The sequence below is a fragment of the Lynx canadensis genome, chromosome X (assembly GCF_007474595.2).
Source record: "Lynx canadensis isolate LIC74 chromosome X, mLynCan4.pri.v2, whole genome shotgun sequence".
Classification (NCBI taxonomy): Eukaryota; Metazoa; Chordata; class Mammalia; order Carnivora; family Felidae; genus Lynx; species Lynx canadensis.
In genome coordinates this window covers 43,393,563-43,419,884 of record NC_044321.2, presented here as the reverse complement: position 1 = coordinate 43,419,884, position 26,322 = coordinate 43,393,563, and the positions used below count along the sequence as shown (strand labels likewise).

General features: G+C 38.7%; 1 protein-coding gene and 1 pseudogene across 1 annotated transcript in view; one reads left to right on the top strand and one right to left on the bottom strand.

Annotated features, from left to right (window-relative positions):
- Window positions 1-26,322, top strand: part of SHROOM4 (shroom family member 4) — a 148,097-nt gene that overhangs the window by 62,470 nt on the left and 59,305 nt on the right. The gene's annotated exons all lie outside the window — the stretch shown is intronic.
- Window positions 21,158-21,257, bottom strand: LOC115507935 (annotated as a pseudogene).

Genomic DNA, 26,322 nt, shown 5'->3' with positions numbered 1-26,322 from the left:
GATTGTTGATTTGAGCCTTTTCTTCTTTTCAAATACAAACACTTAGTGCTATAAATTCTCCTCAACACTGTTTCAACTGTGTCTCACAAATTTTGATATGTTGTGTTTTTGTTTTCATTTAGTTAATGTAGTTTGTGATTTCTTTGGAGAGTGCCTCTTTTATTCATAGATTACTTAGAACTATGTTGTTTAGTTTCTATTTATTTTCTATTATTCATTTCTAGTTTGATTTCATTGCGTTCAGAGAATATACTGTATATGATTTCAATTATTTTAAATCTGTTCAAGTTTGTTTTATAGCCCAGGATATAGTCTATCTTGGCGTATGTTCCATGGGCGCTTGACAATAATATGCATCCTACTGTAGTTGATGGTAATGTTGACTTCTTCTATATCCTTGTTTTGTGTCTAATTGTTCTATTAACTGTTGAGAGAGGAGTGTTAAAGTCTTCAAGTATAACTATGGAGTTATGTATTTCTCCTTCCAGTTTTATGAGTTTTTGTTCATGTATTTTTAAGTTCTGTTGTTTGATATATACACATTTAGGATTGTTATGTTGTCCTGGTGAATTGACTCTTTTATCATTTTGCAGTGTTGCTTTCTTTCTCCAGTAATTTTCTTCACTTGGAACCTGCATTATCTGCTATTAATATAGCCATTCCTTCCTTGTTTTGATTAGTATTTACATGATATATTTTCCCATCCTTTTATTTTCAACCTGCCTATATTATTTTATTTCAAGTGAATTTATTTGTACAGTATATAGATGGGTCATGTATTTTTATGCATTCTGCCAGTCTTCATCTTTTTTTTTTTAATTTTTTTTTTCAACGTTTATTTATTTTTGGGACAGAGAGAGACAGAGCATGAATGGGGGAGGGGCAGAGAGAGAGGGAGACACAGAATCAGAAACAGGCTCCAGGCTCTGAGCCATCAGCCCAGAGCCCGAGCCCGACGCGGGGCTCGAACTCCCGGACCGCGAGATCGTGACCTGGCTGAAGTCGGACGCTTAACCGACTGCGCCACCCAGGCGCCCCCAGTCTTCATCTTTTAATTGATGTATTTAGACCATTCACATTTGGCGTAATTACAGATATGTTAGGATTTTATCTAACGTTTCATTTTGTTTTCTCTTTGTACTTTTTGTCTTTCGTTTCTCTGTTTTCTTTTTTCATACCTTACTCTAGGTTACTTAAACGGATTAGAATTAAATTTTTATTTATCTATAGTTTTTAGATATATCTCTTCATATAGATTTCTAGTGATTGCTTTTAGGTATTATGTTATTTATACATAACCTATTTAAGTTTATTGGTATTGTCATTTTATTAGTTTTTGTTAAGTATAGAAAATTTATCTTTCTTTATATCCATTTATTCTCCTTCACTTATAATAAAACTGTCTTCAATATTTACTCAAATATATACATTTAGAACCATATAAGACATTGTTATAATGTTTGTTTCCACCATCACACATAATTTAGAAAACTGAAGAGAAAGAAGTCTAGTGTGTCTGTGTGCACACACACCCACACTTTTCCAAGTTGGTTCTTCCTTTCAGGTATTCCAAGATTTCTTATTTTGTCATTTCCTCTTTAGAGAACTTCCTTTAGCCACTCTAAAGGAAGCTTATTCTAAAAAGAGCACATCTGCCAGTGATGAATTACCTTAGTTTCCTTTATTTGAGAATGTCTTTATTTCCCCTTCATTCCTGAAGGATATTTTCCCTGGATATAGGATTCTGGGTTTACAGTTCTCTTCTTCCAGCAGTTGAAAATTTTGTGCCACTTCCTTCTGCTTGCATTCATTCATGATGAGAAGTCATGCCTTTCAAATTACCTTTCCTATATGGGAAAGGTATCATCTCTCTCACTATTTCTGTCTCTCCTTTCAAGACTTCATCTATAGCTTTCAGACATTTGGCTAAGATGTGTCTTGGTATTAAATTTCTTTGAGTTTATCCTATTGGAGTTTGTTTAGCTTGCTGAATTTGCAGGTTTATGTCTTTTGCCAAATTTGAGGGAGTTTTCATGCATTGTTCACATACTTTCTCCTACTTTCTTCTCTCCTTCTGGGACACCAGTGCTGTGAATGTTAGATCTTTCATTATAGCCCCACAGGTCCCTGGATCTCTCTTTATTTTTTCAGTCTAATTTCTTTCTGTTTTTCTTATTGGGTAATTTTTGTTGTTCTATCTTTAGATCCACTGATGCTTATATCCCATCCATCTTGCTGTAGACTGTTTACTTAGGTTTTTTTCATATTATATTTTTAAATTCTAAAAATCCATTTGATTCTTATTTTTATCTTCTGTTTATTTGCCAAGGCTTGCTACTTCTTGGCTTAAAATTTATACTTCTTTATTTGTTTCATGTATATCTGTAATTGGTCATTGAAATGTTTTTTTTTTTTTTATGATTGCTCCTTTGTCATATGATTCTAACATTTCTATCATCTTGATAATGGTCTCCTCTGATGTTCTTTTTTCTTATAGTTTGAGATCCTCCTTGTTATTAGTATGACAAGTGATTTTCAATTGAAATCTAGAAATTTTGAGTATTATATTATGAAACTTTGAATAATACTTAAAATTTCTATTTTCTGGTTTCCTCTAACACCACTCTGGCAGGGAAAGGGGGTTTGCTGCCTCATTACTGCCACATGGAGGTAGAAGTCCAGGGTCCCTATTTGGCATTTATTAATAACAAGGAAGGAGGCTCCCTTTTCCTGCTAATCAGTCTCCACTGATACCTCCCTTACTGGGAGGGGTAGGATGCTTCCTTGCTATATCCACTGAGGCTTCCCTTGACACAGAGGGATGTGGCCTCCTTACTGCTAGGCAGTGGTAGAAGTTCTGACTGTCCATTAAGTCTCGTCTGACACCACCTCAGTATGGAGAGGGAGTGGTTCCTTATTACCACAAGGTGGGGGTACATGCCCATGCTCCTCACATGGTCTCCATTGACAATGTGAGTAGGGGAGGTTTTGTTACCACCCAGCATGGATTAAAGTCTTGTCTTCATATCTAGCCTCTTCTGCCACCATCTTGGCCATGGTGATGTTAGAAAAGACCAGGACAGGGCAGAGGTCTAAGCTCCCCACTCAGCCTTTGTTGGCATGAGTGGAGATGAGGCCACGGTTTTTCTGTGGTGTTTGGCTGAAGTAGAGCAATTATTGTCTAAATTTTTCTCTTTCTTATTAGGCTTATTAGGAACCCTTTCCTGGTTCTCTGGATAGGGAGAGGAAACTTCTGTTGGGACTTATTTTATCTGTGCCCATTAGCATTTCCAGGTTGTTGCTCCTCAGTTTCAAACCTGGCTACATAAAGCAAAAAAAAAAAAAAAAAAGTAACTTACTACTGAGTTTCTAGCCAGTCTGCTTTCTTAATGTAGTAGAAGTCTTCTTCATTACATTAAGACTCTTCTAATTGGATTATTTTTTACTCTTGAATTTTAAATATCCTTTATATATTCTAGATACTAGTCTTTTGTCATACATGTGTTTTGCAAATATTTTCTCCAAATGAATGGTATTAGAGGAAACCAGATGAGAGTCTTTTTGTGTTTGTTTTACATGTAATATCCAAAGCTTTTAGTTGTACTTAGTGGGAGGAATAGGGAAAAGTTTACTTCATTTTCATAGAAGCAGAAGTCTCAATTATAATCCCTCATCTTGATATTTATAAAACTTAATTCCACATATCTTTAATAATTCAAAATTAAACAAATATCTAACTTGAATAAATGTCTTTATTAAAAATCAAATATCTTACAAAAATAAAACTAAAAAAATATAGACATAGACCCTACACCATTCACAAAAATTGACTCAAAATGGATCATAGAAATAAATGTAAAAGTATAAAACTCCTAATATATAACATAGGAAAACTTAGATGACCTTGGGTATAGTGACTTTTTAGATACAGCACCAAAGGCATGATCCATGAGAGAAATAATTAATAAGGTGGACTTCATTAAAATAAAAAATTTCTGCCCTGTGAAAGACATTATCAAGACAATGAGAAGACAAGCCACAGACTAGAAGAATATATTTTCAAAAAATACATCTGATAAAGGACTGTTATTCCAAATATACAAAGAATTCTTAAAACACAACAATAAAAAAAAAAATAGGGGCACCTGGGTGGCTCAGTTGGTTAAGCGTCCGACTTCGGCTCAGGTCATGATCTCATGATCTGTGAGTTCGAGCCCCACGTCAGACTCTGTGCTGACAGCTCAGAGCCTGGAGCCATCTTTGGATTCTGTGTCTCCCTCTCTCTCTGCCCCTCCCCCACTCAGGCTCTGTCTCTCTCTGCCTCTCAAAAATAAAGAAACGTAACAATAAAAAAAATTAAAAAAAAAAACTGAATAAGAAATGGGCCAAAGACCTGAACAGACAACTCCATGTCATATGTCATCAGGGAAATGCAAATTAAAACAACAGTGAGATATAATTACACACTTACTAGAACAGCCAAAATATGGAACACTGACAATACCAAATGTTGGCAAGGATGTGGAGCAACAGGAACTCATTCGTTGCTAGTGAGAACACAACGTGGTACAGCCATTTTGCAAGACAGTTGGCGGTTTCTTACAGAACTAAATATACTCTTACTAAATGATACAGCAATTGCACTCCTTGGTATTTACCCAAAGGGGTTGAAAACGTATGTCCATACAAAAACATGTACATGGGTGTTTATAGCAGCTTTATTTATATTTTCCAAAACTTGGAAGCAACCAAGATGTCCTTCAGTAGGTAAATGGATAAATAAACCATAGTATATCCAGGCAATGGAATATTATTCAGTATTAAATAGAAATAAGCAGTCAAGCCATGAAACTTAAATACATATTACTAAATGAAAGAAGCTGATCTGAAAAGTCTCGTTATTGTATGATTCCATCTATATCACATTCTGGAAAAGGCAAAAGAAAATGGAGATAGTAAAAATATCAATGATTGCCAGGGGTTAATGAGAAGGGAGGGAGGGATGAAAAGGCAGAGCACAGAGGATTTCTAGGGTAGAATATCATACTATTCTGTATGATACTCTGATGGTGGATACATGGCATTACACATTTGTTCAAACTGATATAACATACAACACTAAGAGTGAACCATAGTGTAAACTATGGACTTTGGTTAATTATGATGTATCCATGTAGGTTCATCAATTGTAAAAAATGTACCACGCTCTAGGGGGATGTAGATAACGGGGGGGGGAGGTTATGCATGTGTGGAGACCGGGGATATATGGGAAATCTCTGTACCTTTCTCTTAATTTTGCTGTAAACCTAAAACTACACCTCCCCAAAATAGTCTCCTTAAAAATCTAATGTCATTATTAAAAACAGCTAACCTAAACAAACCTCAAGTACCAAAGGTGTTTCTTTTAGCTGATGAAAGAAACATATGAATCCTAAAGATGGTCAGTATGTTTTACCAGCTCTTATTACTTAACAGCTTCTTCAAGCTCTAGTCTTGATGAGTATGCCAAACCTGGATCTTAGTTCAAGTGTCAAGATCCCTTCTGGGGATTTGTCTCTGAACTGCCAGCTTTCTGGACTTCAGGCCAGTTTCTATTTTGAGTGAAATCTCCAATCTAGCAAGAGTGCATTGATTGCTTTCCAACTAATCAAAGGGAAAGCATTGGTTGGCCATTCTAGCATGCTTGTTCAGCTAAAAATGATTATGTCTCTGGCTCCTAATACAAAGATATATTCTTTCTTATTTTCCCCTGTGATGAGGGTGCAGTATATCCTTCAATTTTGTTAAGTATACAGCTAATGTATGCCTTTGAATAATCTTTGAGAAGTTATACAGTGTAGGTTTTCTCTCTAAGGGAAGGAGTAGAACATCACCTGCCCTTCTCTTTTTCTCAGTCATAAAATTTGTTTGACGTAAATTTACATACAGTGAAAGTTACTTACCTGAAGTTGACCCTCTTTGCACTTCAGGAATACATTTCTTAAAGTAGCCATGGCCCTTCCAACAGAATGGAATAAATTTTGAATAAAAATTAAAAACTAGTTTTGGTGCATGAATTTTGTATGAGATTAGGATTTTTTTCTTGTGACATCCTTCCTTCTCTCCCTATCCCTCTCTCTCTCTCTCTCTCTCTCTCTCTCTCTCTCTCTGCATACGTGTGTGTGTGTGTGTGTGTGTGTGTGTGTGTGTGTGTGATTCTTTGCTATTTGCTACTCTGTACTTCTTGGAAGAAGCTTGGTGCTTGATAAAGGAAAGTTTAAGGTTGAGTGGGAGAGGACACTCATGAAGTGATAAGGAGTATTACTGATCTCTTATATGTGATTCAGGATCACTATTATGATTAATCCACCCAAAGAAGAATTTTTAGAGGCCCCTTTTCATGCCACAGTAAAAATAATTTTTTCTTCCCTCCAAGTTGCTTATCAGGGTAGTCACTTGCAATTGCCATTGGTTTGTCACAGCTGGACAGGGAAAGTAGCTTTGTGTTGCTTGTGTATTATATCACAGGATCTGATTAGTTTGCTTGGACTGAGACCCCGTGTGACCATAAGAATATAATAGTGATAGCAACTTACATTCCCACCACAGTTCTACAAAGTCTGTATCATCTGAGGAAACCAAGTCTCAGAATGGATGTGTCAGTTGTCTAATGCCAAATAACTAATAAGCATCAGAGCTGGGACTCAAATGCAGTCTCTGTGTGACTCCAGAACCCATCGATTTTCCCTGTATCAACATTGCTGAGTTTTTATGAATTCCAGTCATTGGGACTATCATAGTTCCATAGGATGGTGCTGTATTACTCCTTTCCTGAGTAGTTGGTTTAAAATGTTAATACTAGTAAGGGAGGAATGGCGTTCTCTTTAGGAATTTGGAGTCAGGTGATAAGGTCCCACCAAGGAGCCTTCTCACCTAAGTTTGAAGAGGTTGAAGCAGAAATATGATTCCTTTCAGATTTAATAAACATGCTTTAAATGTTAGTTTCTGTCCTTCTATCTCAGCACTCACTATGGATCAGATACAGTGCTAGCAGCTCTGAAGTACATAGTGTCATTTAATTATCATAGCTCTCTTATGAGGTATTGGGACGAGCGTACCCCCATCGTACAGATGAAGAGATTGAGGGACAAATAAATGAGGTGACTAGCACATATACTATCTTATAACCAGGTCTGTCTGATTCTGGATATAGTTTGCTCTCTAAACACCTCAGTTGGTTTCTGCCTACCTACCTACTTTGCTTCTGTCTCAGTAGTACCTTCAGAGGCCTTAAATTGAATATTTTAGTTGAGATCTTCAAGAAATCTTTGTATGACTTTACAAATCCTTAGGCTGTGCATGCGTTCTCCCTTGCCTCACCCTGTGAGTATTATCCTCAGCTGTAACCTTGCATCCCAGTAAAGCCCAGAGAAAAATCAAGTGTAAACTGGCCTGAGAGGATAATTGAGTGTTTCTCGGTCACCCAGGCTTTAGCTTTGCCTTGATCTGGAATGCTTGCTAGTTTCAAAAGGAGAATAAACTGAGTTATCCAAGAGTTAGCTCTTGGATAGGGTGAGAGTTAAAGTTCTAGGTGTGGGTCTGTGCAACTGAACTGATGGCTGTTGGCTTCTTAAGATATTCAGTAGCCATCTGACAGGTGAAGACATCTTCTTTTCTGACCTGAAGCTGGGTCAGTCTCAGTCCATGGGAAAATGTTGTCATTTGTATTTTGCATTCCTCCTGTTTCTTTGGGGTGTGCTCTGTTTAATAAAGCACGCATTAGGAGATACTGAAAAGAAAAAAGAGTTTTTAATCTAGTCTTTTTTCCCCAATAGGTTTAAATTGCCCCAAAGTGTGTGTTTGTGTGTGTGTGTGAGTGTGTTTTAGACTAAGTATCACTGAAGAAGTTGACACCTCATTATGTGTAGGTTATTGCATTTGTGGAACAAAATCTCCCTTAAGTGATATATCTACTATGTGTCATAAAAAATTAACTCACTTTATGTGTGCATGTTTTCATTTCAGGCATCTTTAATAGGGAAATATATTCTGGTAGATTAGTTTATGGTGTTTCTAAATAATAAATCATAAACACCAATAAAAGAAAACATCTAAAATGTGCAAATTCGTGAGTCGATTATATGTTGATTAACCTTATGTGCTTTTGCCATAATTTTTATTATTGTCATTTTCCCTTGCTGTCAAACAACAATTCATTTTTGGAACATAAGATGCATAATTATGAATGTTAATACAGCACCCTGCTGCATCTCATCTCCCTTTGCATTGTGGCACAGGTTTACTTTGGGGACACAAAAGTACTTTCTCTCATTATTCATAGGAACTGTAATTAGACACTAAACTTGAGATGTAAATATATTCATTATTTACCTGTTTTGTTAATTAGAATTTTTCTTACACCAAGACTCTAGAAAAATATTGTTTATAATTCAACTAAGAACAATGGGACCGTGTTTAAAAAATAAAAATAGAAAGAAAGGAATCTGTGTTATGAAGAATAGAGCAATGGACTTGGGCGTTTTAAGTATAAACTCTGAGTACTCAGTGAAAATAGTGGAAATACTAGGCAAGCCTCTAACCATCATGTAGTCTTGTCATTATGGGTAATTCAGGGATGCAATTCCCACCTGATGGGTATCTGGTAAAGATTAAACAGGTACTTCATGAGAAAATGCCTAGAACAATACCTGATACCAGGTACATTACCGGTGAATGTATATTGTTTTTAATATGGCATTTGAAAGTTAAAAAGAAATAGACATTTTCTACACAGTAACTCACCAAATATCTCTTTAAATAGCAAATTCCCATGATACAATTTCACTGATTTAATAAATATTTTTGAGTGTGAGTATTTAGCACGTACTTAGCAATATGTTAAACAATGTGGTGGCGATCATAGCAAAAGTATGCTCTAGGGGTGCCTGGGTGGCTCAGTCAGTTAAGCATCCAACTTGGGCTCAGGTCATGATGTCACAGCCCATGAGTTCCAGCCCTGTGTTCGGCTCTGTGCTGACAGCTCAGAGCCTGGAGCCTGCTTCAGATTCTGTCTCCCTCTCTCTCTCTCTCTGCCACTCCCCCACTCACATTCTGTCTCTCTCTCTTAAAAATAAATAACCATTAAAAATTAAGAAAAAAAAAAGAAGTATGCTCTAGCCCTGAACTCTAGGGGAGGGAGATGAGACATGTATAGGTAAAATGGTTGAGTAAGGAAATAGATGATTGTCAAAATGAGTGATAACCAGCAACAAGTGATTGTGAACGCTGGAAGAACACCACAAGGAGCTTGCAAAAACAAACAAAAAAACAGAAAACAAAAACAAAAAAAAAACTAAAACTAAACAAAAAACAAAAAGAGGGGGAGCTTGGCCAAATTCCTATAAATGTATGTGGGAAGGCATAAAGAGAAGATAGAGAGAAATGTAGGTTTGGGGACTATTAAGGAAGCCCATCCAACGTAAGATTTATGTAGGGAATCAGTAAGAGGAAAATTTGGGCAATCTATAGAAAGCCCAGAAAAGCAAACTTTACCTAGTATGCAGAGGCAACTATTGCAGGATTGTGAGTAGGTGAATAGGAATGAAATTGGTGTTTGTGGAAGATTGGTGTGGGTTGGATTGTATGTAAGGAGGCCACGTGGTGTGATTGCTTATATAGAGTAGTGACAGTAGGAATAGACAGGAAGAGTTAATGGGGGAGACATTTCAAAGCCAGGACTTAGTGACTGATTCAATACACAGGCTAAAGGAGAGGAGAAGTAAACTGGTTACGAGGTTTGAGCCAGTCAGACCTTTAAAGATTTAAAGCAAACAAATAAACAAGATTTTTTAAAAAAATGATAAATTAGGAAGAGTTGGGCTTGGTGTCAATGTTTTTGTTTTTTTTTTGTTTGTTTGTTTGTTTTCTATTTATTTTGAGGTGATTGATCAGATATGTAGAGATTCAACTGGCAGTTGAACAGCATAGGTAGATCAAGACCAAAGATTGTTTTAGACACACAGAATGCTATTCCCAATATAAACTAGTCTCAATTACATGTAAGTATCTTTAGGTAGGCACTTCCTCCTAAAAATATCACCTGCCCTTAACCTTCATCCTCCTCCAACTACCAGTGTCTTTCCCTTCACATCTCAGCTGCTTAGGCTCTTGAAAAGTATTCTTATATTACTTGTCTCCCTTTTTCCCCCTCCCATTTCCTCAATGCATTCTGGCTTCTTCCACTACCATAACCCTCTTCTCTGTGTTGCTCCAAGATGAATTAGTGTCTTCAAGATTGAAAAAAGATGAAGGGCATCTTTCCTTCTTTTCCAGTTGGCAATTTTCCAATTGAGTTTTTCAGCAGTGTAGTATAGAGGAAGGAACGTAGCCATTAGTATATAATAGCACTGGTGCCAAATCATTTACCAACTGGCCAACCTTTAGCAATTTACCTAATCACAATTTCTTCATCTGGAAGATTTCTATAGCCTTATGGAGTCATATGAGTAAATGAGATGGTATGTATAAAGCTCTTTGGAAGTATTTGTTGCGTAATAAATATTAGCCTGGTTGAATACCTCTTTTCGGAAATTTCTTCTCTTTGATTATTAAACATCTCTCTCTTCTGGTTTTCTTCCTACTGATTATTTTCAGCTCTTTTTCCTTAATCTGTCTCCTAACTACTGGTATACCCTAAAACAGTGGTCCTCAAATTTCAGTGTGCATTAGAATTCTCTGGAGTATTTAAAGATCATATTGCTGCCCTCCTCCCCATACAGTTTCTGATCCAATGAGGGCCCAAGAAGTTCTCAGGTAGTGCTGGTGCTATTGGTCTGAGTACTGGACTCTGAGAACCACTAACCTAAAGTTCTATCTCAGGCCCTGTTTCTCATTCTATGAACTTTTCTCACGAGACTTCAGGTACTGCTGATAACTGTCAGATATCTGTATCCAGAGAAGACCACGCTCCTATATTCCAGATTCAACCGCGTATTACATGTCTCCACAAAACTGTCTCCCAGACACATCCTAATCCAACATGCCCTAATCCAACATGCCCATGATTCCAAAGTACATATGGAAATATACATCTGTAAGATTAGTCAGGAAAGGTTTGAAAAAGAAGAGTAATAAGGGAGAAAGGGACCAGTCCTTTTGGAACATATTATAAAACTACAGTAATTAAAACAGTTTAATTACAACTGGCATATGAGTACACAGATCAGTGGACCATAATTGGGTCTAGAAATTGATCCAAAGACATATTTTAGTACATGATTTTTAATATATGATTTTATCTTGAAATATTAAAGGTCTTTCTAAACAAGACACAGAGGAAGCCAAAAAGGGGAACATTGTTAAATTCGACTACATAAAAGAATGTACAGCACTGCAAAAATACATAAACAGTATCTGAAGACAAAAAACTGAGAAGGTTTTGCATCTGGTATGGGCAAAGGCTTTATATATAAATAGCTCTTCAGATTGAGAATCACTAAGGAAAATACCAGCAAACCATTATAAATGAGAAAAAAGGACCTAAACAGGCAGTCCACAGAAAAAGAAAGTCGGCTTATAAAAATAAATGGAAAGATGCTCAACAAAACTCATAATTAAAGAAATGAATATTTGTTTAAGCAACAACTCTTACCTTAAGATACAACCTTCACCTATCTCAGTGGCAAAAATCAGAGCGTTTAGCATACGCTATTTTTTTGGCAAGCATGCAGAGAAATGCACTCTCACACCTTGCTATCTACCTTGTTACTTAAACTGTGATCCTTGGACCAGCAGTATCTGTATCAACCCAGAGTTTGTTAGAAGCACAGTCCCAACCCAGATCTACTAAATCAGAATCTGCATTTTAACGAGCTCCCCAGGCAATTTGTTTGTACATGGAAGTTTGAAAAGCATTGCTGTAAAGCAATTCAATGCATTGAAAAGCATTCTTGGTGGAAGTGCAAATTAGCATAACCTCTTTGGATTTCAGGAGACTTTATCACAAATATTCGCATATTCTGTGAACCATAATTGCAGTGGAATTATCTAACAGATATAATCATCTGTGTGTGTGAAGATGTACAGAGATATTCACTGCAGCATTATTGGTAATAGCAAAAAAGAAATAGAAACAACCTCAATTTTCATTAATTGGGTAAAAGTAAAATAAACTGAACAAAATTTGCATGCTGAAATACTATGCAGTTATTAAAAAATATGTGAAAAAGCACATACAGATATGAAATTATCTCCACGATATATTGTTTAGCACAAGCATCAAGTTTCTGAACAGCATTCTAGTATGCTTTTTGTGCTCTATTATTATAATCCCCATTTTACAGATGATGTTACCGAGGCACAGATATTAAATAACTAGCCCAAAGCACCCATACAGCTAGCAATGATGGATTCAGATCCAGTCTGGCTACAGAGCATATGCTTTTAATACTACTGTACCATACTGCTACCCAGGGATAAATAAGAAGCTGTTAATAGTGGTTTCCCCCGGAGTGTGGGAGACTCATTTTTTATTGTATATGCCTTTGTACTGTTTGAATGGTTTGCCTTCTGTGAGTATTGCTTTTAAAAAAAGAAATAACTAAAAATGAACTTGTCTAAAATTGGATTGATTTCTCTCTCCACTCTTCTGGTATTGGTGATGGGCTGAATCATTTACTGAAGTGAGAAATCTGGGAGACATTCTGGACTCTCTCCTCTTCTTTACTCCTCACATCTGTCCAATCAGGCACCAAGATTTATTGGTTCTACCTCCCAGACAAGATAATTCTCAGATATACCTCTCCACTCTATCCCTGAATTACAGATAACTTGGACTGTAACATTTATTTCCTGAGTGGCCCACCTGCCCCTTTTCTCCCTATGAAACGTCAACTGATAACATCTTTCCAAAATGTAAATCTGGTCCTGCCACCATCGTTCTTAAAATCTTACACTGGCCTTCCAGTGCCTGTGGGGAAAGTCCAAACTCATTAACATGGCAACTTAGTTCTTCCATGTTCTGGCCCAGCCTGCTTCTCAAGCCTTACCTCTCACCACCCCTCCTCTCACATCCTATCCTCAGAACACCATTTTTCCCACACGTTTCCATAATTTTCACATGCTATTCCTTCTACAGAAGTGCCTTTCATCTGGGTCAATCCCTACACTTCCTTCAAGACCAAACCTCAAGCATGACGTCCTTTATGTAGATTTCTCTGCCTGCAGGTTATTAGACGTTATGTATTCTATACTGGGAAGGTCAGGATACCCCAAAGTCCCATGGTATCTCAGTGTCCCACAGGAAATATCTCCAATGTCAAAGCCCTCCTACCTGAACACTGTGTATTCACACTCCTTGCAGACTCCCAACATGGATGCAGTATCCTGCAGCCTGCTCCTCTAGCTCTCTCCCCATGGCTAGTTCAGGGTCTTTTCCCCAGGTCTCCTTACACCTCCAGCACTCTTCTTGGTCACCTGGGACATTTGAGAGACTTCCCCTTTAATTCTTAACTTTAGATTCATCATCCTCCCCTCCCCACCCTTTTGTCTCTATCTGTAGGCAAGGCAGGTGAGAATAGTGGTTAAAAATGTGGGCTCTGGAGCCAGACTCCGTGGGTTTTAGTTCTGTGATCTTGAGCAAGTTACTCAGCCTCTCTGAGCTGCTGATATTCCCCTCTGTAAAATGTAGATGACAATAGTAGTGCCTGCCTCGTAGGGTTGTTATGAGTATAAAATGTTTTAATATTTAGAACACATAGTAAACATTGTGTTTTTGAGATTAAAATGCCCAAATTATGAAGTGGGAGAATCTTCTCAAATTGGCATAGGAGGCAAGCCTCTTTCTCCTTTGGAATTCTTTTCTACTAAAGGTGGCTCCTTTGTTTTTTTGTTTTTTTTTTAATATATGAAATTTATTGTAAAATTGGTTTCCATACAACACCCAGTGCTCATCCCAAAAGGTGCCCTCCTCAATACCCATCACCCACCCTCCCCTCCCTCCCACCCCCCATCAACCCTCAGTTTGTTCTCAGTTTTTAACAGTCTCTTATGCTTTGGCTCTCTCCCACTCTAACCTCTTTTTTTTTTCCTTCCCCTCCCCCATGGGTTTCTGTTAAGTTTCTCAGGATCCACATAAGAGTGAAACTATGTGGTATCTGTCTTTCTCTGTATGGCTTATTTCACTTAGCATCACACTCTCCAGTTCCATCCACGTTGCTACAAAAGGCCATATTTCATTTTTTCTCATTGCCACGTAGTATTCCATTGTGTATATAAACCACAATTTCTTTATCCATTCATCAGTTGATGGACATTTAGGCTCTTTCCATAATTTGGCTATTGTTGAGAGTGCTGCTATAAACATTGGGGTACAAGTGCCCCTAGGCATCAGCACTCCTGTATCCCTTGGGTAAATTCCTAGCAGTGCTATTGCTGGGTCATAGGGTAGGTCTATTTTTAATTTTCTGAGGAATCTCCACACTGCTTTCCAGAGCGGCTGCACCAATTTGCATTCCCACCAACAGTGCAAGAGGGTTCCCGTTTCTCCACATCCTCTCCAGCATCTATAGTCTCCTGATTTGTTCATTTTGGCCACTCTGACTGGCGTGAGGTGATACCTGAGTGTGGTTTTGATTTGTATTTACCTGATAAGGAGCGACGTTGAACATCTTTTCATGTGCCTGTTGGCCATCCGGATGTCTTCTTTAGAGAAGTGTCTATTCGTGTTTTCTGCCCATTTCTTCAGTGGGTTATTTGTTTTTCGGGTGTGGAGTTTGGTGAGCTCTTTATAGATTTTGGAGACTAGCCCCTTGTCCGATATGTCATTTGCAAATATCTTTTCCCATTCCATTGGTTGCCTTTTAGTTTTGTTGGTTGTTTCCTTTGCTGTGCAGAAGCTTTTGATCTTCCTAAGGTCCCAGTAATTCACTTTTGCTTTTAATTCCCTTGCCTTTGGGGATGTGTCAAGTAAGAGATTGCGACGGCTGAGGTCAGAGAGGTCTTTTCCTGCTTTCTCCTCTAGGGTTTTGATGGTTTCCTGTCTCACATTCAGGTCCTTTATCCATTTTGAGTTTATTTTCGTGAATGGTGTGAGAAAGTGGTCTAGTTTCAATCTTCTGCATGTTGCTGTCCAGTTCTCCCATCACCATTTGTTACAGAGACTGTCTTTTTTCCATTGGATGTTCTTTCCTGCTTTGTCAAAGATGAGTTGGCCATACGTTTGTGGGTCTAGTTCTGGGGTTTCTATTCAATTCCATTGGTCTATGTGTCTGTTTTTGTGCCAATACCATGCTCTCTTGATGATTACAGCTTTGTAGTAGAGGCTAAATTCTGGGAGTGTGATGCCTCCTGCTTTGGTCTTCTTCTTCAAAATTACTTTGGCTATTCGGGGCCTTTTGTGGTTCCATATGAATTTTAGGATTGCTTGTTCTAATTTCGAGAAGAATGCTGGTGCAATTTTGATTGGGATTGCATTGAATGTGTAGATAGCTTTGGGTAGTATTGACATTTTGACAATATTTATTCTTCCAATCCATGAGCAGGGAATGTCTTTCCATTTCTTTAAATCTTCTTCAATTACCTTTATAAGTTTTCTATAGTTTTCAGCATACAGATCTTTTACATCTTTGGTTAGAGTTATTCCTAGGTATTTTATGCTTCTTGGTGCAATTGTGAATGGGATCAGTTTCTTTATTTGTCTTTCTGTTGCTTCGTTGTTAGTGTATAAGAATGCAACTGATTTCTGTACATTGATTTTGTATCCTGCAACTTTGCTGAATTCATGTATCAGTTCTAGCAGACTGGAAGCCAAAAGAAAGCTGGAGTAGCCATACTTATATCAGACAAACTAGACTTTAAATTAAAGGCTGTAACAAGAGATGAAGAAGGGCATTATATAATAATTACAGGGTCTATCCATCAGGAAGAGCTAACAATTATAAATGTCTATGAGCCGAATACCAGAACCCCCAAATATATAAAACAATTACTCATAAACATAAGCAACCTTATTGATAAGAATGTGGTAATTGCTGGGGACTTTAACACCCCACTTACAGAAATGGATAGATCATCTAGACACACGGTCAATAAAGAAACAACGGCCCTGAATGATACATTGGATCAGATGGACTTGACAGATCTATTTAGAACTCTGCATCCCAAAGCAACAGAATATACTTTCTTCTCGAGTGCACATGGAACATTCTCCAAGATAGATCATATACTGGGTCACAAAACAGCCCTTCATAAGTTTACAAGAATTGAAATTATACCATGCATACTTTCAGACCACAATGCTATGAAGCTTGAAATCAACCACAGGAAAAAGTCTGGAAAACCTCCAAAAGCGTGGAGGTTAAAGAACACCCTACTAAAGAATGAGTGGGTCAACCAGGCAATTAGAGAAGAAATCAAAAAATATATGGAAACAAACGAAAATGAAAATACAACAATCCAAACGCTTTGGGACGCAGCAAAGGCAGTCCTCAGAGGAAAATACATTGCAATCCAGGCCTATCTCAAGAAACAAGAAAAATCCCAAATACAAAGTCTAACAGCACACCTAAAGGAAATAGAAGCAGAACAGCAAAGGCAGCCTACATCCAGCAGAAGAAGAGGAATAATAAAGATCAGAGCAGAAATAAACAATATAGAATCTAAAAAAACTGTAGAGCAGATCAACGAAACCAAGAGTTGGGTTTTTGAAAAAATAAACAAAATTGACAAACCTCTAGCCAGGCTTCTCAAAAAGAAAAGGGAGATGACCCAAATAGATAAAATCATGAATGAAATGGAATTATTACAACCAATCCCTCAGAGATACAAACAATTATCAGGGAATACTCTGAAAAATTATATGCCAACAAAGTGGACAACCTGGAAGAAATGGACAAATTCCTAAACACCCACACTCTTCCAAAACTCAATCAGGAGGAAATAGAAAGCTTGAACAGACCCATAACCAGCGAAGAAATTGAATCGGTTATCAAAAATCTCCCAACAAATAAGAGTCCAGGACCAGATGGCTTCCCAGGGGAGTTCTACCAGACGTTTAAAGCAGAGATAATACTTATCCTTCTCAAGCTATTCCAAGAAATAGAAGGGGAAGGAAAACTTCCAGACTCATTCTATGAAGCCAGTATTACTTTGATTCCTAAACCAGACAGAGACCCAGTAAAAAAAGAGAACTACAGGCCAATATCCCTGATGTATATGGATGCAAAAATTCTCAATAAGATACTAGCAAATCGAATTCAACAGCATATAAAAAGAATTATTCACCATGATCAAGTGGGATTCATTCCTGGGATGCAGGGCTGGTTCAACATTCACAAATCAATCAACGTGATACATCACATTAACAAAAAAAAAAGAGAAGAACCATATGATCCTGTCAATCGATGCAGAAAAGGCCTTTGACAAAATCCAGCACCCTTTCTTAATAAAAACCCTTGAGAAAGTCGGGATAGAAGGAACATACTTACACATCATAAAAGCCATTTATGAAAAGCCCACAGCTAACATCATCCTCAACGGGGAAAAACTGAGAGCTTTTTCCCTGAGATCAGGAAAACGACAGAGATGCCCACTCTCACCGCTGTTGTTTAACATAGTGCTGGAAGTTCTAGCATCAGCAATCAGACAACAAAAGGAAATCAAAGGCATCAAAATTGGCAAAGATGAAGTCAAGCTTTCGCTTTTTGCAGATGACATGATATTATACATGGAAAATCCGATAGACTCCACCAAAAGTCTGCCTCACCAAGTATAGGTGAGAAATCAAGAATCCCCACCCCTCCTCAAGTCTCCTGTAATTCTGGCTTGTTTCCTCAAATGTATGGATTGAAAGCTTCTCTTTTTTTTAATGTTTATTTATTTTTGAGAGAGAGAAAGAGTGTGAAAGAGTGCAAGTTGGGGAGGCGCAGAGAGAGAGAAAGAGAATCCCAAGCAGTTGGCAGTTTGGAGCCAGAAGCAGAGCTTGAACTCACAGAACCATGAGATCATGACCTGAGCCAAAATCTAGTCAGACGCTTAACTGACTGAGCCACCCAGGCACCCTGGATTGAAAGCTTCTTGAAGGCAAGGATCATGGTGCAGACTTTTAGACTCTTTGGCCCCCTCTAGACACATAGTAGAAACAGGGTTTATTTCCATGACTCTTAAAATTAAATCCAGAGTCCTTAGAATGAGCCACTCACCTGGCCCCAGGCTCCTTCCTCAACCTCATTTCCTCCCCTTCTTTGTCTTGCTCATTCCATTCCAGCCACGTTGACTTGCCTGCTGTTCTTGGACGATGGCAAAGCGATCCTATCTCAGGACCATCACCTTTGCTGATCCTTCTGCTCAGGCACATTCTTATGTGCCTGACTACTTCCCTGACTTAGGCCACTGCTCAAGTATCACCTCCCAACAGAGGCCTTCACTGACCACACTTTCTGAAATAGCATTGGCCCCCACACACTCCTGTCAGTCAGTCCACCTTTACCCTGCTTTCTCTGTCTTCAGAGCATTTACCACGACCTGACATATATTTCATATTTTTTGAGTTGAACCCCATGAGGACTGAGATCTTGTCTGTTTTGTTCATTGCTTTGTCCCCAGCACCCCAGAATAGTGCTTGCTTGGCTCTCAATAACTAACCAATGAATGAATGAATGAATGAATTCAGTGCGAGTACCTATGAAGAAAAGGGAATAACAACAAATTCTGTTCATTGCTAGAATTTTGAATACTTTATAATTTTAATTCCATGATTCTTTTAGCTTTAGCATTTTCAGAATAAATCTATATTTATGTATGAGTTTTGTTTCAATTTTACAAACATTACCCTGACAAAATTTAAAATCCGGTTTAAGTCAAGTCCAATTTAAAAAAAAAAAAAATACATGATCTGTTTATTCTCCATCCCAAGGGAAAGGAATGTGTATGATTGAGTGCATGAGTGTATGTATGTATGAGAGAGAGAGAGACAGAGAGACAGAGAATGAGAGAGAGAACAGTTACCTGCAGTGAGGAAATTGGATAGGGAGTGGGTTGGGGAGGCATGAGTAGGGGAGTTCATGCTACCCAGAAGGAAAATAATTTTGTATCAATTGCTGCATTTTTTTTCTAAATTTTTGTTTGAAAATCCTGTAAAAAAAAATGAAAACCAAAGAAATGAAAAGCTTGGTCAACCAGAGGTTTGTAAATGTAAATACATGGATCAGGAAATTTCCCAGGGGCTCATGCAGGACATTGTGGAACCACGTGAAAGCTTTTATGAAGTGAAACTTCAGAAGAGGAGATAAATATATGGCAGCTGCTCTCCAGCTCATATCCCCTTCAAACAGGGAAGATGTGAGCAGGGGATTGCCCTCTTGGTTCTGGGACCTTCCTCACCATGAAGTAGTATGTTCCCACCCACCCCTGGAGCCCGCATTCTATTCAGGCAGCCCCCTATATTGTGTATACAGCCACTGACAGTTGAAGAGAGTCTCCCAGCCTGCCCTGGAAGACAAAAACCCACTTAAGTCAAAGCATCAGCAGCCAGTATTTTAAAGAAGCCATTTAAAAATCTGTTTTAAAAAATATATGGTAGCATTCTTTAAAGCAATGGCTTTCAAACTTGGGTATGCATCAGAATCACTTGGAGGGCTTGTTAAAATTCAAACCCACTCCCAGAGTTTCTGATCCAGAAGGTCCAGAGTAGGGCCCCAGAGTTTCGTTTCTAAGAAGGTCTCTGGTGATGCTGATGCTGATCTATATAACAAACTTTGAGAACCACTGTTCAGGGAAAAAACACAGGAATTTGGAGGCAAAGAACTTCATTTCAAGCCTTGTGTGATTTATTTCACCTCTGAACCTGAGTTTCTTCTTTCCTGAAGTGGAGTTTATAAAGTTGTTTTAAGAATTAAATGGAATGGTGTCTATGAAAGTTCTGTGTGAACTGTGAATGTGGTGTACAAATATTAGCAATCAGATGACTTTACAGATGGTACTTACTGCCACACACCCCCACCAGATTTTCCTGTGGCTTGTCCCCTCTCCATGCAATTTTGTCCCACCAAGTTCATGAGGCACTTGGGAAAAAACTATAGCCAACAAGGCCTTGAGTAGCAATTTTTTTCAATCCACTGGGCACAGCCTTGATGCTGGCTTTGACTTGACCTTTCTTTTCCTTTGCCTGGTCTCCTTCAACTTGCCCCTTGTTCTTCCAGCCCTGGCCACCTCTGACAGCAAAGAACAGCTCCCATTGCTAATATTGTGGTAAAAAAAAAACTGTCAGATGGAGGTTTTTTTAATTAGTACAATAGACAGAGGAATCCACCACCAAAGAGCAAAGCATTTGTTGGGGAAGCATTTTGTTAGGTTGGCGTGCTCTAGGCTGATTTATCTGAGGGCAAAATACAGATGTTTGAAATAGTTAAGTATACGAGTATTACAATTATACAAGTATTATGAGTATTGCATATTCCTAACTTAGGAATGTATCAGACAGTTGCATCAGATGATTGTCAGGGTAAATGATATGCCCATGTAGAGTGGTGTCTTTTTTCTTTGAAAACTTTTTCTCATTCAGCTCTAATACATGTGTAGTGTAGAAAGCTTTGAAATTTTTTAAAGGTATAAAAAACAAGAATGACCCTTAATTCTGCCACATAGAGACAAACACCTGCTGGTAAGATATTGATGTATTAGCATTCAGCCCTATAATATGTGTAGGCTTGTATATGAATATATATGTACATCCATATATATATTTTTAAATGGGCTGATACTATGTACAGGTTTGGATGCTTTTTCTTTCACTTGCCACTATATTGTGAGCCTTTTCCAGGATCATTAAGTAGTCTTGAGAAACATGGTTTTTAATGGCAGATTATTTTTCCTTCATGTAGATGTACAATACCTCCCTTAACTCTTCCTAAATGTTGGACAGTTAGGATATTCCTGTTTTTACCTTTATAAATAACTCTGCAGTAGATGACACTTCATGTACACAAATCAATGTGTGCATCTCTAATTGCTCTCTTAGGGTAGAATCTTAGGAGTGGAAAGACTGTATCAAAGGGTAGGAACATTTTTTAAAACAGATATAATTCACATATCATAAAATGCATTACCTTCAAGTGTGTAATTCAGTGGCTTTTAGTATATTCACAAGGTTGCACAACCGTTAATACTGTCTAATTCCAGCGAAGAAAAAATGGAGTGCTTCATAAATTTGCATGTCAGCCTTTGCAGGGGCCATGCTAATCTCTGCATCATTCCAATTTTCATGTATGTTGGCTGAAGCAAGCACAATAGGAACATTTTGATGTCTCTTGATATGGCACATTTCTTTCTAGCAAATGTATACCCATATCCCTTCCCACCCAGGAATGTACAAGAATGCCCATTTCCCTGAAATTTTACTGACACTTAGTTTAAATATATATATTACCAATATCATTGAAAGTGACGGGGCGCCTGGGTGGCTCAGTCGGTTAGGCATCTGACTTAAGCTCAGACCATGATCTCACAGTTCCTCAGTTCAAGCCCCATGTTGGGCTCTGTGCTAATAGCTCAGAGCCTGGAGCCTCCTTTGCATTCTGTGTTTCCCTCTCTCTCTGCCCCTCCCTGCTTGCACTCATGCATTCTCTCTATATATATCAAAAATAAATTTAAAAAACATTTTAAAAATTTAAAAAAAGAAAATGACATTTTATTGTTTTGTCTCTTTGATTAGCATGTCTTCTTCTCCCACCTAAACTCTAGCTGTTCTACAGGGACCTGTCATCCACGGTCTTTCCTTTGCACACATTTACCATGGGCAGTCATAGCCAATGCAGCATGTCAGCTGCCTTCTCTCAGAATAATGACCACATGTCCATACCCTGCCCTAACCTCTTTCTAGCGCTGTGGCCCAGACATTGAGCTGCTTGCTGGGCGTGTATATCTACATAATTTGATAGCATGTTAAACAAATTCATGTCTAAAATCAAACATTTCTCTGGCTCCTGCTCCAACTTCCCTATCTAGGTTGGCACTACCACTTTTCTTCCACGTGCTTCATGGTCATGTTAACCCCCTTCTCATATTTAATGAGTAGTCCAACCTTGTTGGTTCTGTGTCTCATGTTCTCTTTCCGTCTTTCCCTTCTGTCATATCCCCACTGTCGTGTTCTAGCTCTACCTTTTATTGTATCTATTGTGTAAGCCTCCTCACTTCATGCTTTCAGTATTTATCCACACAATTCAACCTACACATGACTACCAAAATAACCTTCCCAACATACTGCTTTTACCATGTTGCTCTCCTATTCTGTATCTTCCTAAGCCTCTCTCTTGCCTATTGGGTTATGTGAGGTAAATACACTGACACTTAAAGTCCACCGTTTTCTTGCATCATTTTAACTTTACTTCCTGTGTGCCTTATATAAACTGTGCTTCATTCAGCATATTCCTTCTTTTCCCACTCTTACTTATGCAAACCTGGCATGATGTCTCCAGTCTCCTCCAGTTTAAACCGAGACTGGGTTTAAACTGGAGGAGACTGGAGACGTCATGCCAGGTTTATATATACAATGGAATACTACTTGGCAATGAGAAAGAATGAAATCCTGCCATTTGCAACAATGTGGATGGAACTGGAGGGTATTATGCTAAGTGAAATAAGTCAATCAGAGAAAGACAGAGTTCACTCATGTGGAACTTGAGAAACTTAACAGAAGACCATGGGGGAGGGAAGGGTAAAAAATAGTTTCAAACAGAGAGGGAGGCAAACCCAAAAGAGACTCTTAAATACAGAGAACAAACTGAGGGCTGATGCGGTGGGGGGGTATGGGAGAGGGGGAAATGGGCGATGAGCATTGAGGAGGGCACTTGTTGGGATGAGCACTGAGTGTTGTTATGTAAGTGATGAGTCACAGGAATTTATTCCTGAAACCAAGAGCACAATGTATACGCTGTATGTTAGCTAACTTGACAATAAATTGTATTAAAAATAATAAATAAACTGAGTCTTCAAGATTTAGCCCAGAGGCACTGTGAAGTCTTCCTTAATTAACCTTTGCTTTCTCCTTTTTTAAACCCTCATTTTGTTAGCATTTCCTTCAATGACATAACTTTCTGGTTAGGGTTTAGTGGTTACTTAGGTATTTCTATTCATCCCCTCTCACATTGTAAATTCTTTAAGCACAGGGATTATATCATCTTCATTTTGGCATGTTCCATAGTACCTCTCCAAGCACCTTAAATTGTGGATGGAAGCTCCATAAATGCTTGAATAAGAGAATGGTGAAGATTGCCGACATTTTAATATATATATATATATATATATATATATATATATATATATATACTACTAATGAGTCAGTTTCAGGAATGAACTCTGTGTTAAGAAGGTACAGATGCCAAAAGACCCAAATATCATGGCTTCTTCTTTCTCCCTCACTCTCCACATTCAGTCCATCAACAAGTACTGTCAGCTCTACCTCTTCAAGATCTCTCGAATCAAACTTCTTTTCTCTACCCTACTGCTTCTTCCCTAGAACAAACCACTATTATCTCTTACCTATGAGAGCCTTTTTAACTGGTTGCCTGGATTCTACTCTCATCCTGCTTAAATTCATCAGCCAAGTGAGATATTTATAAAATGTAGATCATGGTAGTCCCCTGCTTAACAATGTCCAGCAGCTTCCCATTGCACTGAGAATTAAATGCATACCTCTTGCTTTGGCCTTTGAAAACTCTACAATCTGATCTTGGAATTTTCCCAACCTCATCTCCCACTGCTTTCCACCTGGCTCACTGTGGTCCAGCTCTGCTGAGCATTGACCCTTCCTCATTTTCATGTTTGCACAAAGCAGAGGGAGTGGGTACTGTTGGTTCTACCAGGGTCCTCACTATTGTTGGCTATTGTCGTAGGGCTCCATGTCCTTCGTAGTGGAGATGAGTTGAAGACTGGCCAGAAGTAATTCTAAGGGCTTTGAGACTTAACTTTAGGAAAAACCTTTGTGGGTTTCACCATCCTCTTGAAAAAGTGGCATCTCCAGTACTGAGTCTAAGCTGAAGAAGATATTTGGCTTAAAGGGAAAAGAAAGGAAATCTTGTATTATTCCCATATCTTCCTTCCCAAGGGATACTACAAATATTACTAATAGAAACCAGAGCTGGAGGACAAACCTCCTCCACCTTCTTTATCACTCTGGGTGTTGGCTTAGGAAATTGGGCATCACACCAGAAGCTGGCTCAACAGATGATTCTCTGTGAACCTATTGTCATTTTCCCTATATTCTCTCCTGAAGTCTCCCTCAGCCCTCTGGTGTTTCACTCTTAGCTTTTGTATATACAGGGAAGTGAGAAAAACTCTCTTTCATTATTCAGATTCTTGATTTGCTCACCTTGTTTCTCGAAGCTGTGAAATATGAACCGTCAACCTTCTTGCCTTTGGGATCATTGACAACAAACAGTCTATGATGGCTATGTCTTATTAGACTGTACATAGAAATAAAATATACTCTCTATCCCACTCTGAAAGAGAATTACAGGTACTGTGCTTCTAAAATACTAAGCACTTTTTAGCCCCTAATATTTGCAAAGCTCTCCTGCATCATTCATAGGTTGCCTCTTTCCAGCCTTCTTTAAAAAAATAGGTGTCCCCCTGTTTTAAAGATTTCAATGTGAAAATTGATACATGAAAACAGAAGGTCAAATATAAAGACCGTTATCAGATAAAGTTATCATTCTCTAATTGGAGAGCCCAAAGGTACCTCCTGACACATACAACAGCATTTGAGGGAGTCTTTATTTCCACTGCAATATTCCCTTTCTTATTCACTGTCCTTGGTTTCCTTTTAGCCAGGGACGGATCCTGAGATGGAGGGTGGAGAGGTGGATCCAGCATATTTACATGAAAGAGCTTGACCTGACTGTTCAGAGAGGTGAGGGAAGGTTGGAGGAGGTAGGGAGTGTGGGGAGACAGAAGTATACATACCAAAGACCCTCCTATGTAAAATACCCACATTTCAGATGACCGAAACTATGACTTTCCCAGACAGACAAGAAAGCCACTGTTGTAAAAGTTGTCTTTAAAATTATATATACACATACACACACACACACACACACACACACACACACACACACACATTCCCTCTTGATTTGGTCTGTAATAAGAAAGGGTCCCTGGATCACCAGGCCGCAAGGTCCCCCACTAGCAGTGGGGTGTGAGTGGACCTTAGTAGCTCTGTATCCTTCCATGGTGATCAAGCAGCTTTTCCCCTATTTTGTCAGATAAACAAGCCATGCATTGTTCTGTCCACCGGTCTGTACGCAGGCTTCCCTTCCTGCAGAGCTGGCCAGAATAAGCTTGGACTCCTTCATGTGGGGCAAGTGGAATGTACTGTTCAGGGGGAGGCTGGAAGAACCACAGAAAGTAAACAAAACTAATCAAGGACACTCTTTTGTGCTTCTCTTATCTAAACACTTTCAAAAGAGGAAAGAGCCTGCAATAGGTTATATCCCAGACCTCGGATTAAGCACAATCCCAAGCAACACAGGCCATGTTTTCCTTCTTGCCCTGGGTTGGGGCAAAGCCATGGTTCTCTTTCTCTGTGTGCCTCTAAGTATTGCTTAATGGGTCTGCTGGGAGCCAGAATCAGAGATGGGTAATGCTGTCAGAAGATACTGGGGCAAGAGCCCACTAAGGCACCCCATCCAGAATTTTTGCATCTCCCTCTCCTCATCTCTCACAAGTGTTTACCAGAGGACTCTTCTGGGAGCTAGCTTCTGGCTTATCTGCCACTTTCACCTTCATGTGCCCATCCTCATCTTGCATCCATGCCAAGTTCTTATTTTCTGAGTGCTTGTGAAAGAAGCAGTCATCTTTACCTTCCCCCAAATATAGGAGGTTATACTTGATAATGTAATCTGGAACTCAGCATTGCTAAGTGAGAGGATTCCCCTTTTACCCTCACCCCAACCCCCAGCCTCTTTTCCAAATCCCAAATTGGCCACACTGTTAAGTGTTCCTATTTTATCTTCCTTTGCCCAAGAATTTTTCAGGTATATTCCACCTGTGCCCACCTGCCTATCATATCACCTCATTTGGTGATTCCGCATCTCCTCTGCCTGCCCCACCTGTACCTCAGGAAGTCCCATGAACATGCTTGCTCCTCTACTCATAATTTTCTCAGCCTCACCTGGCTACAGACAGGACCCAACTCCTATCAAACTCATTGTTCTTTATTTTTTTAGGATGTGGGGATCAGCAGATCTCATCAGGAAAGCACTGTTTTGCACTGGGTTCCTGAGTGAAAGGAGGAAGGTACTTGATAACTAGAAGATTAGGGAAGGCTGGGCACCCAGGCCTGAGGAATGACAT